The 19,050-nt window shown below is 42.5% G+C and overlaps 1 pseudogene; it reads right to left on the reverse strand.

The window, feature by feature from the left end:
• Positions 1 to 19,050, reverse strand: part of LOC140202165 (calpain-2 catalytic subunit-like) — a 107,930-nt pseudogene that overhangs the window by 31,015 nt on the left and 57,865 nt on the right.

Genomic DNA, 19,050 nt, shown 5'->3' on the forward strand with positions numbered 1-19,050 from the left:
ATACAAAGCTTGTATGTGCCTGTCAGAAGAAAACGCAAAGATAACAAGTGTAGAGAACCTTGGTTTTCAAGAGATATTCAGGCTCTGGTTCAGATAAAAAGGGAGTTATATAGCAGCTATAGACAGGTAGGAACAAATGAGCTGTTTATGAAGTACACAAAATGCAAGAGAACACAAGAAAGAAATCAGAAGGGCTGAAAGAATGCATGAAGCTGGACCAGCAGACAAGGTGAAAGATCCTAAGGGATTCTACAGATATGTTAAGAGCCAAAGGATTGCAAGGGACAAAGTGGGTCCTCTGGAAGATCAGATTGGTAATCCATGTTTGGAGTCAAAAGAGATGGGGAAGATCTCTTACTAACTCTTCCTTCAGTTAGTCCTGACAAAGGGTCTCGGCCTGAAATGTCGACTGTACCTCTTCCTAGAGATGCTGCCTGGCCTGCTGTGTTCACCAGCAACTTTGATGTGTGTTGCTTGAATTTCCAGCATCTGCAGAATTCCTGTTGTTTGGGGAAGATCTTAAACTTTTTTTTGCATCTGTATTTACTCAGGAGGTGGACACCGATGCCATAGAAGTAAGGCAAAGCAGCATGAACTTCATGGACCCTATACAGAGGAGGTCATTTTTGCTGTCAGATCAGGGTGGATAAATTCCCTGGGCCTGACAAAGTGTTCCCTCAGACTCTATGGGAGGCAAGTGCAAAAATTGCTGGGGCCCTAGCAGATATATTAGAGACAGGAAATGTAGCAGCGTATTGGAGCATGGCCAATGTTGTTCCACTGTTTAAGAAAGTCTCTAAACATAAACGAGGAAATTATAGGCTGGTGAGTTTGACATCAGCTGTGGGAAAGTTTTTGGAAGGTATTCTAAGACAGAGGTCCCCAACCTTTTTTGCACCGCAGACCAGTTTATTATTGAGAATATCCTTGCGGACCGGCCGACCGGGGGGGGAGGGGGGAGTGGAGGTAGGGTTACAAACGGACAAGAGTAGCAGTCAAATACATTGTGTTTACCCCGAGAAAAGACTACCATGACCATGAAGCCTTGCACAGGCACCAGTGCGCATGCATGACTTGTGCATGCATGTACGTGCCGATTTTTTTCTACAAATCATTTTTGGTGATTCTGTTTGGGGGGGGGGGGAGGTTGTTAATCACGGCCGGAATTTAGGTGATAAGTGGCTAATACACTCAATCTCGTTTCTAAAAGGGTTTATCTAACAAATTTAATATTAAACACACAGCACATATTTTCCTCGCATGAATATAGTGATGTCAATTATAAGTCACCTATAAGTCAATAGCATCATAACATTTTAAGTAACGTTTAGATATTAAACACACAGCACATATTTTCCCCGTATGAACATATAAAATCATTGCAACACACCAATATCGCTGAATCAGTGGGAGCCCTGGGCTTGTTTCCCTGCAACAAGACGGTCCGATCGAGGGGTGACGGGAGACAGCGATACTCGAAGGGGGTTCCTTATGTCCAGTCTATTCCGCAACTTAGTTTTCGTTGCATTCATTGCAGAGATATGTTGGAAATGGCAGAAACATTTTCAGTGTTTTCGTGGCTATCTCAGGATATTTAGCCTTGACTTTGATCCAGAATGCCAGCAGAGATGTTATGTAAACATACTTTTAAGCCCGTCGTCATTTGCAAGCTGGAAGAGTTGATCTTCTTCCCGCACTGACATGGATGGCGCGTGCGTAATGACCTTGCGTGTGTTCAAGCTCAACAGAGGGCATGACAGGGAATGAGGAAAGGTGCAGCTGACTCATATCGCCAAATCATATCGTTTCCTCGCAGCCCGGTAGCACTTGCTTTGCGGCCTGGTGGTTGGGGACCGCTGTTCTAAGAGACCGGATATATAAGTATTTGGATAGACATGGACTGATTAAGGATAGTCAGCATGGCTTTATGCATGGTAAGTCATGTTTAACCAATCTAAAAGAGTTTTTGAGGAAGGTACCAGGAAAATGGATGAAGGCAAGGCAGAGTTTGTTATCTAGATGGACTTTAGCAAGGCATTTGACAAGATCCCACATGGGAGGTGGTCAGGAAGGTTCAGTCGCTCAGCATTCAATATGAGGTAGTAAATTGGATTGGACGTTGGCTTTGTGGTAGAAGCCAGAGAGTAGTAGATGATTGCCTCTCTGACTAGAGGCTGTGACTAGTGGAGTGCTGCAGGGATCATGCAGGGTCCATTGGTGTTTGTCATCTATATCAACAATCTGGATGAGAATGTGGTTAAGTGGATCAGCAAATTTATGGATTACACGAAGATTGGGGGTATAGTGGACAGTGAGGAAGAATATCAAAGCTTGCAGGGAAGGAGCATGGTTGAACAAAGGGATTTGGCAATACAGGTCCATAATTCTTTGAAAGTGGTATCACAGGCAGACTGAGTCGTATAGAAAGCTTCGCCTTCGTGAATGAAAGTACTGAGTACAGGAGATGGGAAGTTATGTTAAAGTTTTTTTTAAGGCATTGTTGAGGCCTAATTTGGAATATTATGTGTAGTTTTGGTTACCTACCTACAGGAAAGATGGAAATAATGTTGAAAGAGTACAGAGAAAATTTACAAGGATGAGGACCCAAGTTATAAGGAACGATTAAATAGGTTAGGACTTTATTCCTTAAATTGTTGAAGATTGAGAGAAGATTTGATAGAGGTATACAAAATTATGAGGTGTATAAATAGGATTAATGCAAACAGGCCTTTTCCACTGAGGTCGGGTGGGACTACGGCCAGAGGTCATTGGTGGGGGGTGGAAGTTGAAAAGTTTAAGTGGAACATGAGGGGAAACGTCTTCGCTAAGAGGGTTGTGAGAATGTGGAACGAGATGCCAGCACAAATGGTGCATGTAAGCTCGATTTCAATGTTTAAGTGAAGTTTGGATAGATGGATGGATAGTAGAGCTATTGAAGGCTATGCTCCTGGTGCAGGTCGACAGGAGTTGGCAGCTTAAATGGTTTTGGCATGGACTAGAAGGGCGAAAGGGTCTGTTTCTGTGTTGTACTTCTCCATGATTCTATTTGCGATGCTCCCTTCAGCTACCCAGCTCCATTTTCTGAAATTCCATTCAAAGCTCTGCTACTTTACTTTTTTATTAAATCTTTAAGACCCAATTTACAATCTACTTCACACAGTACCCCCCCCCCCCATCCCCGTGTTTCCTTCTTTGACTCACCATTTACTTTTGAATTACCATTCTATCAAGCACTTTGGGATATCTTGCTACATTAAAAACATTAAAATCAATGCAAGCTATAGTACCTATAGTGTGTAACTACAATGCACTAATTCTATTTTTATATTAGTTGCATGGAGACAAACTAACACAGTGGTTTCTCTCTCTGTGGGCAGTATATTTTATATTATTGCATTGTCTTGTTATCTTCCACATTATAACCTGTTCAACAGTAACATTTTCCAATTCTAACATGAGGTACATTGATCTAAACAATTAGCCTTACTTCCATCTCCACAAGCTGTCATACTGAGTACTTATAACATTTCCAGTTTTACTTTAGGCTTCCACCTGTTCGCTTTGGTAGCCACTAAGCAAGTTATAAAATCAAGACAGGCAGAGGAAGAATTTCAATTTTATCAGAATTCTCCATTTTCCGAGTTGACATGAAGGTGCTTTCTTTCTTCATCGGGGATCTCTTTCCACTCTGGTGCACTGGAATTAGATGAAAAATGTAAAAGGGTAATTATGCTGTTGCTATTTAAAGGAATGGCACATGAACAGAAATATCATCCTTTCTCAATGGGAGCTCCATTATTTTCCAAGATCTCAAAATTATCTAATTATATGCATAACAATTTAAATACCTAGGAACAACTTAACCAATCTTGCCAAATTTTCAGTAATCTACTTAGTTCCCTTAAAAACCAAGACTCAGACTTCAGTCTGGTTGCAATGTGTAACTGGAATTTCAAAAGTGGCTTGAAAAATGATTTGAAGCTACACAAAATGCCGCAGGAACTCAGGAGGTCAGGTAGCATCCGGGGAAATGAGTAAACAGTTGACACCTTGGGCCAAGATTTTTCTTCAGGAGTGAGAAGGAAGGGGGAAGATGCCAGAATTAAAAAGGTGCGGGGAGGGGAAGGAGGCTAGGTAGAAGGTTATACCTGAAGCAAGGTGAATAGTGGAAGGGTGGGGGGGGGGGGATATTTTATTTACCGGAAGCAGAAATCAACATTCATGCTATCAGGTTGGAGGCTATCCAGATGGAATATGAGGTGTTGCTCCTCCAACCATAAAGGTGGCCTCATCTTGGCACATGAGGAGGCCATGGACTAACATGTCAGAACGTTATTGGGAATTGGAACTAAAATATTTGGCCACCAGGAAGTCCTGCTTGTGGTGGATGATGCGGAGGTGCTCGACAAAGGGGTTCCCCAGTTTACAATGGGTCTCATCATTGAAGAGGAGGCTGCATCAGGAGCACCGGACACAATAGACAACTCCAGAAGATTCACAGGTAGAAGTGCTGCCTCACCTGGAACGACTGTTAGGGGCCCTGAATGGAGGTGAAGGAGGAGGTGTGTGGGCAGGTGTGGCACTTAGGCTGCTTGTATGGATAAGTGCCAGGAGGGAGATGAAGCAGAAGGAATGAATGGAGGGAGCGGTTCCTGTGGAAAGTGGAGAGAAGTGGGGAGGTAAAGATATGTTTAGTGGTGGGATTCCTTTGGATATGGCAGAAGTTGCAGAGGATGATGTGTTGGATGCAGAGGCTGATGGGGTGGTAGGTAAGGACAAGAGGAAATCTATCATTGTTAAAGCAGCAATAAGATGGAGTAAGTGTGGGTGTTCAGGAAATGGAGGCGATACAGGTGAGGGCAGCATCAATAGTGGAGTGAGGGAAACCCCGTTCTTTGAAGGAGGACATCTCTGACTTTGCATAAAATTATATTTCCTTAATTTAGGTCTTCCATAACCCAATGAGCCCTTTTATAGAGGAAAATTATGTACTTCTGATGTCCTGGAGTGGAAAGTAGTGTCCTGGAAACAGATAAAGTGGAGACGAGAAAAGAGAATAGCATTTTAATAGCAGATAGGGTGGGAAGAGGTATAGTCAAGAAAATAACAAAAATAATTTGTTGTTTACATCATTTATCAAAAGCTTCTCAGTTTGCACCAGGGAGAAACAGGAGAAAGGATACAATTAGAGACAAAGCAAAGAAAGAATAAATTTGCAGTTGTTCACTTTGGAGTTCATTGAATGTAATCTGCATGTGTGTCGTACTTCATTATGCATGCAGTTTAAAACTACAGACAGTCCCCAGGTTATGTAAAGATCCCATTACAGAGAACCGTCTGCTAATCGAAATTTCCAAGTCAGAAATGAGGGTTGCTTAACAAGAACATTTATCATTTTCCCTGCATAATTACAATGATACAGAGGTCCTACGTCCAATTGGCAAGATTTGATGATCTTTAAGCGTGAAATATATTGCTTGATATTTTCCAAATATCAATTGAAGAGATTGTCTTGTTTGTTTCCATAGCAAATCTCTTATGCATGTGACCCAGGAGCTGCATTGTAATTACTGCAAGGAAGTTAAATGTAAGGAATTTGTTTGAAACTGATTGTCCTTTTCGATTATGGCTACTCCTATTCCATAATTCTTGAAGATGTTTGCATTTCTGTAGCTAGCTTTCCCATCTTGAAAAATGCTTTTTTTTTGGAGAATTTGCATAAAATTAGATTTCCATAAGTTAGGTCTTCCATAACCCCGTGAGCCCTTTTATAGAGAAAATAATGCACTTAGTTAATGCTAACAATTAGTCATCCACTTATTTTTGACATAAATGTGATGAATCTCTGGAATTGTTGGCCATGGACGGCTGTGAAGATTACATTGTCCAGAATTCCCACTTGAGTGTCAGCACAGTAATATTCACTCCAGGATGCCAAAGCTCCTCTTGATAACTAATCAGAGGCAGGTACATTGCCCTGCTCACTTGTGGTTGAATGCCTCATGACGTCACTGCTTTTGAGAAGAGAGGTCTTGGCTTGTTACATAAATAACTATCTATTAACATAGGTCAGCAGAATTCAAAAGAATGTATTAAGGATCATAAACATTTGATAACCATCAACGTAAAAATTACACAAAATAACCTACTTGTCAGACCAACTTCCAGTCCACTCTACTTGACCCCAAGGATTCCTGACTCGGATCAATTTCTCTTTATCACCTTGATAGCTCACCTACAAGATTAAAACTACATCCTCAATTTGTTTCTACATTATTCATCTCTAAGGCCACAGTTATTCAGTGCATCTACAGCAAAAATCTGCATTCATTAAGTATCTTTAATACAGAAAATTGTTTCAAAGTGCTTCAAGAATTTCAACGAATAAAACTTGGCATGGACAAAGCAGGTGTTACAACATTCATGCAAAACTTGTATAAAGGGGAAATTTTTATGAATCCCTTAAAGCAGGGGTTCCAAACCTGGGGTTCACGGACCCTCTGCTTAATGGTATTCATCTATGACATAAAAAAGGTTGTGAACCCCTACCTTGAAGTCAGAAAACAAAAAAACAAGAAGCAGGAAAGCATTTTGGGAATGGGGAAGGGCATGTCAGTGAAGAAATTTGGAAAAAAAGTTTAAAATATACAGCAGGTGCTATTAAACTGGGAAGCAAATCATATTTTTTAAGATGAGGTGTGACTGGTGAAAAGAACTTGCTGTGGGTCAGACAAAGGCAGAAGAGTTTTGGTTGACCTGAAGTTTATGGAGGATGGTAAATGGCAAGCTGGCCAGGAATGTATAGTTCTTTGTAGATGGGAAAATGACATGTTACTGTGGTCAAAAGCTCATGGTCAAATAGGACACCAAAGTTGGTTCACCATGTAGGTTGCTGAGGACAGGGGCTGGGGAAGTGTTTGTTGCAGGAATTAAAGACAGTAGATTCACATTGTACAGTTAGATGAAATTCTTGATCCACATACTCTATTTACTACTGAACAAACAGGCTGACAATTGAGAGTGGCAGTGAGTGATAGTGCGAAATTGAGAATGAACATTAACATGCTCCCTGTACTAGAAATAGCACATAGGAGCAGAGTAAGGCCATTCGACCCATCAAGTCTGCTCTGCCATTTCCACTTCCCTTTCAACCAAGTTCTCCTATCTTCTCCTCATAACGTTTTACGCCTAAACTTATCAAGAATCTATCAAGCTCCGTTTTAAATACACCCAATCACCCGGCTTCTAGAGCCCTCACTGGCAATGAATTCCAGAGATTCATCACCCTTTGGGTAAAGAAATTCCTCCTCATCTCCATTCTAAATGGATGTCTATCAATTCTGAGGTTGTGCCCTGTAATCCTAGACTTCCCCACTATTGGAAAATCTTCTCCATAGCCACTCTATATAGGCCTTTCAACATTCAATAGGTTTCAATGAGATTCTTCCCTCATTCTTCTAAGTTCCAGTGAGCACAGGCTCAGAGCCATCAAACGCTCTTCATATGAGGAGGGTCAGGACTGACCTTAGAGTTTTTTTTAAAATTTAAAAGTAGAGAGTAAAGGGGATTTGAGAGGCAAGTTTTTCCACCCAGAGGGTGGTGGGTATATGAAAAAAGCTGTCAAGAGGAAATAGTGGGGGTGGATATAATTATAACATTGAAAAAACATTTGCACAGGTACATGAATATTAATGTTTTATACAGCTGCAACATGACTTTCTGATTCTCTATTCAAGGCCCTGACTGATGAAGGCAAGAATGCCATATGCCATGCTTTACCTTTCACCTTTCCTACTTGTGATGTCGCTTTCAAGGAACTATATCCCAATGCACTTTACTGCTAATGAAATACATTTTGATGTGTACTCACTATTGTCTAAACTCTGATGGCAATTCACATTCCCACCAAATTTCCTCAAACTGCAATATGGCAGTGACTAGTGTTGTTGATTAAATGAAACAAATTGTCTGGGACACCCACGATAACTCCACTGCTTGCTTTCAACACAAAGTGATTTATTCTCCTTTTGGAAAGCACACAGAGCTGGAATACGTATCTGATCTTAAAGATGGCACTCTGATGGTGTAGTGTTCCTCGGTATTGCAAAGAAATATCAGTTTGGAATTTATACTTTAAGGATACACCTGATAACAGAGATGAGGCAGCTTCAATTTCATTCCAGGGTAGCCCCAGGACATGTCTAGCCAGATCGAGCAACAAGTACATTCAAGTTTGTGACAGGTGGACCCAATGATATGATGCAGCACTGTAAGGGTTTTTCTGGAGAGAGGAATTTGCAAGTCATATGTGAAGGAATATATGAGAAAAAATGCCAGATAGATGAGAGAGTTTGCAGGGAGAGCTGTGCTTGACTGTTTTGGCAACAAATAGAATGCAATAGGTTCGCTGTACTTGTGTAACGACTTAAAAGGGAGAGGAGGACAAAACAGTGATTCCACTGGGAAACTGCAGAGAAATAGTGCCTCACCCTTTCAGGTAACACTAGAATTAGGAGTACAAGTTAATAGAACACTTGGTTTCAGACTTACTGTTTCTGCTCCAGTTACAGAGTAAGTATGTGTTTTGACCAGATCCTGCGAAGTATACTTCTTTTTTGCTGAGCTCTTAGTGTAATGCATAAAACAACAGTAAACAGTCAAATAAGTCAGTATTAATTAATCAACATTCATTTAACACGCAAGTCAGTTAATTGAATTTGTTATATAATGCACAATATCTTGTGCTACTTTATTCTTCCATGAGTAGTACCATAGATTTTTGCAAATAAAATTACACGAGGCATCTTATGTTTAAGAACCACCACAACAACTCATTTATTGCACCTCAAAAACTGAACATGAAGTGCAGTAACACGAACCTCATGTAACTAGGTCATCTTGTCAGACCAGCCTCTTAAAGTGAATCCCAACTGAATGTTGGTGGTTGTGAATTCTGCATGTTTCCACTGGTTACATTACCCTACACAGGCCCATCCAGAAGGCTGTTGACAGGCTCATGGTCATGCCTTGACGGCAGGGGCATGGTAGCGGAATCCTCCAAATCTTGGTGGGCTACTTTAAGGCAACCTACCGAAACACATTCAGGTTTGCAGCTCTTATCTATGATAAAAATCTTTACTCTCTGTTCCAACACGCAGGATGAGCCATTGTAAGGGGGCCTAAGGGGATGCTGGGTTGCATCGTGGCAGATGGAAACAAATAAGGCAGAATGCAAGTCAACGAGAACCCAAGAGTTCTGTACACCATGGTGGGAGGTAGGGACAGGTGCCAAGCAATTGAATTTACTGAGGAGGGTGGAACTCCGTTGATAGGTAGTCATAGCATCAGGAATAAAATCACCTGGCACTTGTAATGGCCACCTTTCTACCAATTCATCTGCAGAAGACTACAGGTCCTCTTTTGGAGCTATTCTGAACCCCAGCAGGGCCCCTAGAAGATGATTATGCCAACAGTCATCCACCAGGGAAGCCCTCAGAACAGCCTTTAAGGAGTGGTGAAACTGTTCACATAGGCCATTGGACTGTGGGTGATACGCTGTGATGTGATATAGCCCAATGCCGAGGTTCTGGGTCATCGCAGCCCAGAGGTCTGATATGAATTGGGGACCACAATCACAGGAAATATCAGATGGGGTGCCAAACCGAGCAACCCAAGTGCTGATGAATGCCCGAGCCACTTCTGAGGCCATCATCGATGCTAGAGGGACAACCTCTGGCCACCTATGGTTCACCATGGTAAGGAGATGCATGAAAGCATATTGGGGGGGGGTGGGTGGAAGAGAAGGGGACCAACAAGCTCCACATTGATGTGGTCAAACCATTGCTCCGGGATCTCAAAAGTTGCCAATGTCATGACGGTTAAGTTTTGCCTGCTGGCACTCCACAAAGGCTGCAATCCAATCACACACATCCTCATGAAGGCTACGCCACACAAATATTAGCGCAACCAGCTTCTGTGAGGCCTTCCAGCCTGGATATGAGAGGCCATGCATGGAGTTAAAAACAGTCCGTTCCAGCTTGTGGGCACTATAGGGCGATGGTGATCGGTTGAAGCTTCGCACAGGAAAGAAACCCCAGCTTCCCCAAACTTAATGTCAGCCAGCCGCAGACCCACCATTGCTGTACAGTAAGCCTGGACCTCTGGGTCAGTAGCTTGGTTGGCTGTAATGCCGGCAAGGTCAACCCCTATGCATACAGCCTCAAAGGCTAGCCATGACAGGCAATCAGCCATGGCTTTATTTCTCCTTGATATGTTGTACATCAGTTGTGACCTCTGATATGTGGGCCAAGTGGAGATGTTGCTGTGCAGACCGAGAGTATTTTGGCCATCATGTACACAAGGGGGTTGTGGTCAACGGACGCTGTGAAATGGTAACCCTCCAGAAGAAAATGAAAATGTCAGACAGACAGGTAAGAGTCAGAGTAGCTCACAGTCAAACATACTATACTTCCTTTCGGTGGGATGGAGCTGCTCGCTGAAGAAGGCAAGTGGCTGTCACACACTTTGAACCAACTGTTCATACACAGCACCCACAGCATGGTCCGAGGCATGTTTAGAAATGGCTCGAGGCGTGTTGCGAAGCAGGTGCACCAACAGGGTTGCGTTAGAAAGAGCTCTTTTGGCATCATCATATGCCCTGGTCATGTCTGCTGACCAGTCAAGTATGTGATTAGGTGTATTGTCTTTAAGTGCACTATACAGGGAAGCACAAGTTCAGCAGCTTGAGGAATGAAGTAGTGATAGGAATTAATCATACCTAAAAACTCTTGTGGTTTTTTTGTAGAGCGGGGCAGTGCGGAGAGGAACAACAACAATCTAAGAAAGGATGTGCTGTGTACTTGGATTTTCAGAAAGTCTTTGACAAGGTGCCATACATGAGGCTGCTTAGTGAGCTAGGAGCCCATGGTTTTACAGGAAAAATACTAGCATGGATAAAGCAGTGGCTGATTGGCAGGAGGCAAAGTGTGAGAATAAAAGGAGCTTTCTTTGGTTGGCTGCCAGTGACTAGGGGTGTTCCACAGCAGTCTGTGTTGGGACTACTTCTTTTTACGTTATATGTCAATGACTTGAATGATGGATTGATGGGTTTGTTGCAAAGTTTGTAGATGATATGAAAACAAGTGGATGGGCAGGTAGTTTTGAGGAAGTAGAGAGGCTACAGAAGGACTTAAACTGATTAGGAGAGTGGGCAAAGAAGTGGCTGATAGAATACAGTGTCAGGAAGTATATGGTCATGCACTTTGGTAGAAGAAATAAAAGGTTAGACTATTTTCTAAATGGGGAGAAAATTCAAAACTCTATGGTGCAAAAGGACTTGAAGTAGTATTCTACAGGGAGGATGAGGTAACTATGGCTGACAAGGGAAGTCAAAAACAGCACAAAAGTAAAAGAGAGGGCATAGAATATAGCAAAAATTAGTGAGAAGATCGAAGATAGGGAAGAGTTTAGAAACCAAACAGAAGGCAACTAAAAAAGCAATAAGGAGAAAAATGTGAGGCAAGCTAGCCAATAATATAAAAGAGGATAACATAAGTATTTTCCATATATATAAAGAGTAAAAGAGAGGCGAGTATATATCAGACTACTGAAAAATGATGCTGCAGAGGAAGTAACGGAACAAGAAGAAATGGCAGACAAACATAATAAGTATTTTGTGTCAGTCTTCACTGTGGAAGATGTCAGCAGTATATCAAAAATTCCAGTTTCGGGACAGAAGTGAGTGTAGTTGCTATTACTCAGGAGAGGTGCTTGCAAAGGTAGACAACTCACCTGGACAAGATGGACAACACTTCAGGGTCCTGAAAGAGGTAGCTAAAGAGATTGTGGAGGAATTACTAATGATTTTTCAAGAACCACTAAATTCTGGGAAAGTTCCAGAGGACTGGAAAATTGCAAAAGTCACTCTACTTTTTAAGAAGGGAGGGAGGCAAATAAAAGGAAATTATAAGTTAGTTAGCCTGACTTCAGTGGTTGAGATGATGTTGGAGTCCATTATTAAGGATGAGGTTTCAGGGTACTTGGAGGCACATGATAAGATAGGCCAAGGTCACCATGGTTTCCTTCAGGGGAAATCTGTTGAAGACAAATGAGAATCAGGGCATGTTGTTTGCTTGGATTTTCAGAAGTCCTTTGGCAAGGTACCCCATGATGCAACTAAATGAAAATAAGAGCCCGTGGTATTACATGAAAGATACTAGATAGAGGATTGGCTGACTGGCAACAAGTGGGAATAACAGGGGCCTTTTCTGGTTGACTGCAGGTGACTAGTGGTGATCTGCAAGGGTTGATGTTGGGACCACTTCTTTGTACATTATATGTCAAATATTTGGATGGCGGAACTTTATGGACAAGTTGGCAGATGATACAAATACAGGTGGAAGGCCAGGCAGTGTTTAGGAAGTAGGGAGTCTGCAGAAGGACTTGGACAGATTAGTAGAGTGGGCAAAGATGTAGCAGATGGAATACAGTGTCGGGAAATGTATGGTCATGCACTTTGCTAGGAGGAATAAAGTCATAAACCATTTTCTAAATGGGGAGAAAATTCAGAAATCAGAGGTGCAAAGGAACTGGAAAGATCTCATGCAGGATTCTCTGAAGGTCAATTTGCAGGTTGAGTCAGTGGTAAGGAAGGCAAATGTAATGTTAACATTCATTTTGAGAGGATTAGAATATAAATGCAAAGATGTAATGCTGAGACTTTATAAGGCATTGGACAGACCACACTTGGAATATTGTGAGTAGTTTTGGACCACTTGTCTAAGAAAGGAGGTGCTGGAATTGGAGAGGGTCCAAAGGAGGTTCACAAGAATGATTCCCGGAATGAACGGGTTTAAGTATGAGGAGCATCTGATGGCTTTAGGCCTGTGCACGCTGTAGTTTCAAAGACTGAGGGGGTTCTCACTGAAACCTATTGGATCTTGAAAGGCCTAGATCAGCGGTCCCCAGGTACCGGGCCACGAGAAAACGATATGATTTGGCGATATGAGTCAGCGGCACCTTTCCTCATTCCCTGTCACGGCCACTGTTGAGCTTGAACGCACACGAGGTCATTACCCGTGCGTCAACCAAGTCAGCGCGGGAAGGAGATCAACTCCTCGAGCTTGCAAATGACGGCGGGCTGAAAAGTATGTTTGACATAACATCTCTGCTGGCATTCTGGATCAAAGTCAAGGCTGAATATCCTGAGATATCCATGAAAGCACTGAAAACGTTGCTTCCATTTCCAATATATCTCTGCAATGAATGCAACGAAAATTAAATTGTGGAATAGACTGGACATAAGGAACCACCTTCGAGTATCACTGTCTCCCGTCACCCCTCGATCGGACCACCTTGTTGCAGGGAAACAAGTATTCAGCCCAGGGCTCCCACTGATTCAGCGATATTGGTGTGTTTCAATGATTTTATACGTTCATACGGGGAAAATATGTGCTATGTGTTTAAAATCCAAACGTTACTTAAAATGTTATGATGCTATTGACTTACATAACCATATAACAATTACAGCACGGAAACAGGCCATCTCTGCCCTTCTAGTCCGTGCTGAACGCTACTCTCACCTATTCCCACCGACCTGCACTCAGCCCATAACCCTCCATTCCTTTCCTGTCCATATACCTGTCCAATTTTTCTTTTAAATGATAATATCGAACCTGCCTCTACCACTTCTACTGGAAGTTCATTCAACACTTACTTCAGGCTACCCTGTTAATTGACTCATCACTATATTCATGCGAGGAAAATATGCGCTGTGTGTTTAATATTAAATTCGTTGGATAAACCCTTTTAGAAGCGAAATTGAGTGTATTAGCCACTTAATCACCTACATTCCGGTCATGATTAACACCCCCGCCCCGGACAGAATCACCAAAAAGTTGTTTATCGGCACGTACATGCGCAGGTCACGCATGCGCACTGGGGCCCGCGCAAGGCTTCATGGTCATTGTAGTCTTTCTCAGGGTGAACAACGTATTTGACTGCTACTCTTGTCCTTTGGCAACCCTACTTCCCCCACCCCCGGGTCGGCCGGTCCGCAAGAATATTGTGAATATTAAACTGGTCCGTAATGCAAGAAAGGTTGGGGACCCCTGACCTAGATAGAGTGGATATGAAGAGTATATTTCCTATGGTGGGGGAGTCTAGGACCGCGGGTACAGCCTCAAAATAGAAGGATGACCCTTTAGGATCAGATTCAGAATCAGGTTTAATATCACTGGCTTATGTCATGAAAATTGCTGTTTTGTGGCAGTGGTACATTGCTATACATTATAATACAAACTATAAATTACAACAAAGTATATATAAAAAAGAAAATTAAAGTAAATAAGTAGTGCAAAAAGAGAGGGTAAAAATAAACTGAGAAAGTGTTCATGGGTTCATCATCCATTCAGGAATCTGATACTGGAGGGAAACAAGCTGTTCCAAAATCATTGAGTATGAGTCTTCAGGCTCCTCTACCACCTCCTCAATGGTAATAATAAGAAGAGGGCATGTCCTGGGTGATGGGGTCCAGAGTGATGGAAGCCACTTTTTTGAGGCATCACCTTGTGAAGGTGTCCTGGATGCTGGGGAGGCTCGTGCCCATGATGGAGCTGACTGAGTTTACAACTTTCTGCAGCCTTTTCCGAGCCTGTGCAGTGGCCTCTCCAAACCAGATGGTGATGCAACCAGTTAGAATGCCCGCCATGATACATCTGTAGAAATATGCGAGTGTTTTGGTGGCATACTAATTCTCCTCAAGTTCCTAATCTGTCTCTAACCTGAATTGGAATTGCATTTTCGCCCTTAAAATAGACTTCTGTAGGTTGTACCTAGACTTCTTGTATAGATCTGGATCACCGATTTTGAATGCCACAGATCTAGCTCTCAGCAGACTACACATTTCCTGGTTCATCCATGGTTTCTGGTTTGGGTAGTCGAAGGCACACACTAATTCACACAGGTCTTGGTGAAGTCAGTGACAACCGTGGCATATTCATTCAGACTCAAAGATAAAGCCCTGAATATTGCCCAGTCCTTCGACTCAAAGCAGCCCTGTAAGCAATCCTTCATCTCCCTTGACCGCAAAGATGAGGAGGAATTCCTTTAACTAGAGGTTGGTGAATCTGTGGAGTCATTGCCACAGACTGCTATAGAGGCTAAGTCAATGGGTATACTTAAAATGGAGGTTGACAGGCTCTTGAGTAGTACGTGGCCAAGTGGTTAAGGCGTTCATCTAGTGATCTGAAGGTCGCTAGTTCGAGCCTCAGCTGTGGCAGCATGTTTATGTCCTTGAGCAAGGCACTTAACCACACATTGCTCTAGTGTCTGTGGGAGGAGTGGCGCCCCACACAGACTTCCAATCTGCGCCTTGTAAATGCCCGACACAGACCTTTCATGGTCTGAGTCAACGTTCCCTCCCCTCCCTGAGTAGTAAAGACATCCGGTTACAGGGAGAAGGCAGAAGAATGGGGTTGAGAGGGACAATAAATCAGTCATGATGGAATTGCAAAGCAGAAATGATGGACCTAATAGCCTAATTCTGCTTTTGTGTCTTATGATAATATGGAGTTGGCAAAAACTTTAAACCAAAATGTAAACCTAGGATGATGAGCTCTGGATTAAGATGATACTCACTTCAATAGAACAGCCACGTAGTGACCCACTTCTTAATGCCTTTTGTATGATCTTAAAGAGATAGCTTGGTGCTTTATTTAGTTCATACCGCTCTGAAATTCCTCCTGTAAAATCTTCAAACCCCTCAGTCACGAATCCCCCTATTAGTGCTTCGTAGGACCCATTTAACACGGAAAATGAATATTACAATTAATCCTTCGTGAGAACATAAGACGACAAGAAAATTGGTGCAGGAATAGGTTCCTCAGCCCACAATCCTGTCCCACCGTTTGACATGATCATAACTGATCTGGTCCATCTCTTCTTATATGCCAATTGAATAATTAAGACAGCATTTCACTTGCAAGGCTCAATCCAGCAGGAGAAACAAATTCCTTATTGAGGAAATGAAAGCTGCTGAGAACTAGTAGAAAAAAAACATTCAGACTTGGTGCTGGTGGTGGTGGCTAGGGACGGGAGCTGTGGATCAGTCTGCAAACAGGCATTTCTGGAGCCTGAAGATAACACGTTCAAAGTTTTAGCAACAGCTTCTACTCTCCACCATTATATTTCTGAACAGACGATGAACTAACCGATGAACATTACCTCACTATTTTTTTGCTTTTTTTGCAGTACTTACTGAATTTATTTTAAATATATACTTATTGTAATTTACAGTATTGTACTGTAATGCTGCCGCAGAACAACAAATTTCATGGCATATGTCGGTGATACTAAACCTGATTCTGATTTCCAGCTCTCAGAGTGGATGGCAAAAATTCAACAGTATGAAGTCCACATTCCTTCCATTAGACCATAAGACCATAAGACAAAGGAGCAGAAGTCGGCCATTCGGCACATCGAGTCTGCTCCGCCATTTTATTATGAGCTGATCCATTCTCCCATTTAGTCCCACTCCCCCGCCTTCTCATCATAGCCTTTGATGCCCTGGCTACTCAGATACCTATCAATCTCTGCCTTAAATACACCCAATGACTTGGCCTCCACTGCTGCCTGTGGCAACAAATTCCATAGATTCACCACCCTCTGACTAAAAAAATTTCTTCGCATTTCTGTTCTGAATGGGCGCCTTCAATCCTTAAGTCATGCCCTCTCGTACTAGACTTCCTCATCATGGGACACAATTTTGCCACATCCACTCTGTCCATGTCTTTCAACATTCGAAATGTTTCTATGAGGTCTCCCCTCATTATTCTAAACTCCAAGAAATACAGTCCAAGAGTGGACAAACGTTCCTCATATGTTAACCCTCTCATTCCCGGAATCATTCTAGTGAATCTTCTCTGTACCCTCTCCAAGGTCAGCACATCCTTTCTTAAATTAGGAGACCAAAACTGCTCACAGTACTCCAAGTGAGGTCTCACCAGCGCCTTATAGAGCCTCAGCATCACATCCCTGCTCCTATTCTCTATTCCTCTAGAAATGAATGCCAACATTGCATTCACCTTCTTCACTATTGACTCAACCTGGAGGTTAACCTTAAGGGTATCCTGTATGAGGACTCCCAAGTCCCGTTGCATCTCCAAACTTTGAATTCTTTCCCCTTTTAAATAATAGTCTGCCCGTTTATTGTTTCTGCCAAAGTGCATAACCATACACTTTCCAACATTGTACTTCATTTGCCACTTCTTTGCCCATTCTTCCAATCTATCCAAGTCTCTCTGCAGACTCTCCGTTTCCTCAGCACTACCGGCCCCTCCACCTATCTTCGTATCATCAGCAAACTTAGCCACAAAGCCATCTATTCCATAATCCAAATTGTTGATGTACAATGTAAAAAGAAGCAGCCCCAACATGGACCCCTGTGGAACACCACTGGTAAACGGCAGCCAACCAGAATAGGATCCCTTTATTCCCACTCTCTGTTTCCTGCCAATCAGCCAATGCTCTATCCATGTATGTAACTTTCCTGTAATTCCATGGGCTCTTATCTTGTTAAGTAGCCTCATGTGTGGCACCTTGTCAAAGGCCTTCTGAAAATCCAAATATACAACATCCACTGCATCTCCCTTGTCTAGCCTACTGGTAATTTCCTCAAAAAATTGTAATAGGTTTGTCAGACAGGATTTTCCTTTAAGGAATCCATGCTGAGTTCTGCCTATCTTGTCATATGCCTCCAGGTACTCTGTAAACTCATCCTTGACAATCGACTCCAACAACTTCCCAACCGCCAATGTCAAGCTAACAGGTCTATAATTTCCTTTTTGCTTCCTTGCCCCCTTCTTAAATAGCGGAGTGACACTTGCAATCTTCCAGTCCTCCGGAACCATGCCAGAATCTATTGACTTTTGAAAGATCAGCGCTAATGCCTCCGCAATTTCTCCACAGCTACTTCCTTCAGAACACGTGGGTGCATTCCACCTGGTCCGGGAGATTTATCTACCTTTAGACTATTCAGCTTCCTGAGTACTTTCTCTGTCGTAATTGTGACTGCGCACACTTCTCTTCCCTGCCACCCTTGAATGTCCGGTATATTGCTGATGTCTTCCTCAGTGAAGACTGATGCAAAATACTCGTTCAGTTCCTCTGCCATCTCCTTATCTCCAATTACAATTTCTCCAGCATCATTTTCTATCGGTCCTATATCTACTCTCACCTGTCTTTTACTATTTATATACTTGAAAAAGCTTTTAGTATCCTCTTTGATATTATTTGCTAGCTTCCTTTCATAGTTAATCTTTTTCCTCTTAATGACCTTCTTGGTTTCCTTTTGTAAGGTTTTAAAAACCTCCCAATCCTCTGTCTTCCCACTAATTTTTGCTTCTTTGTATGCCCTCTCCTTTGCTTTAACTTTGGCTTTGACTTCTCTTGTCAACCACAGTTGCATCCTTTTTCCATTCGAAAATTTCTTCTTTTTTGGAATATACTTGTTTTGCATCTTCCCCACTTCTCACATAATCTCCAGCCACTGCTGCTCTGCCGTCTTTCCCGCCAGTGTACCTTTCCAGTCAACTTTGGCCAGTTCCTCTCTCATGCCACTGTAATTTCCTTTACTCTACTGAAATACCAACATATCAGAATTCGGCTTCTCTTTTTCAAATTTCACAGTGAACTCAATCATGTTATGATCACTGCCTCCTAAGGGTTGCTTCACCTCAATCTCTCTAATCACCTCTGGTTCATTGCACAATACCCAATCCAGTACAGCCGATCCCCTAGTGGGCTCAACAACAAGCTGTTCTAAAAAGCCATCTCGCAGACATTCTACAAATTCTCTCTCTTGAGATCCAGTGCCGACCTGATTTTCCCAATCCACTCGCATGTTAAAATCCCCCACAATTATCATAACACTGCCCTTCTGACAAGCCTTTTCTATTTCCTGTTGTAATTTGTAGTCCACATCCCTGCAGCTGTTTGGAGGCTTATAAATAACTGCCATCAGGGTCCTTTTACCCCTGCTATTTCTTAGCTCAA

Source organism: Mobula birostris, chromosome 8 (assembly GCF_030028105.1).
Source record: "Mobula birostris isolate sMobBir1 chromosome 8, sMobBir1.hap1, whole genome shotgun sequence".
Taxonomy (NCBI): Eukaryota; Metazoa; Chordata; class Chondrichthyes; order Myliobatiformes; family Myliobatidae; genus Mobula; species Mobula birostris.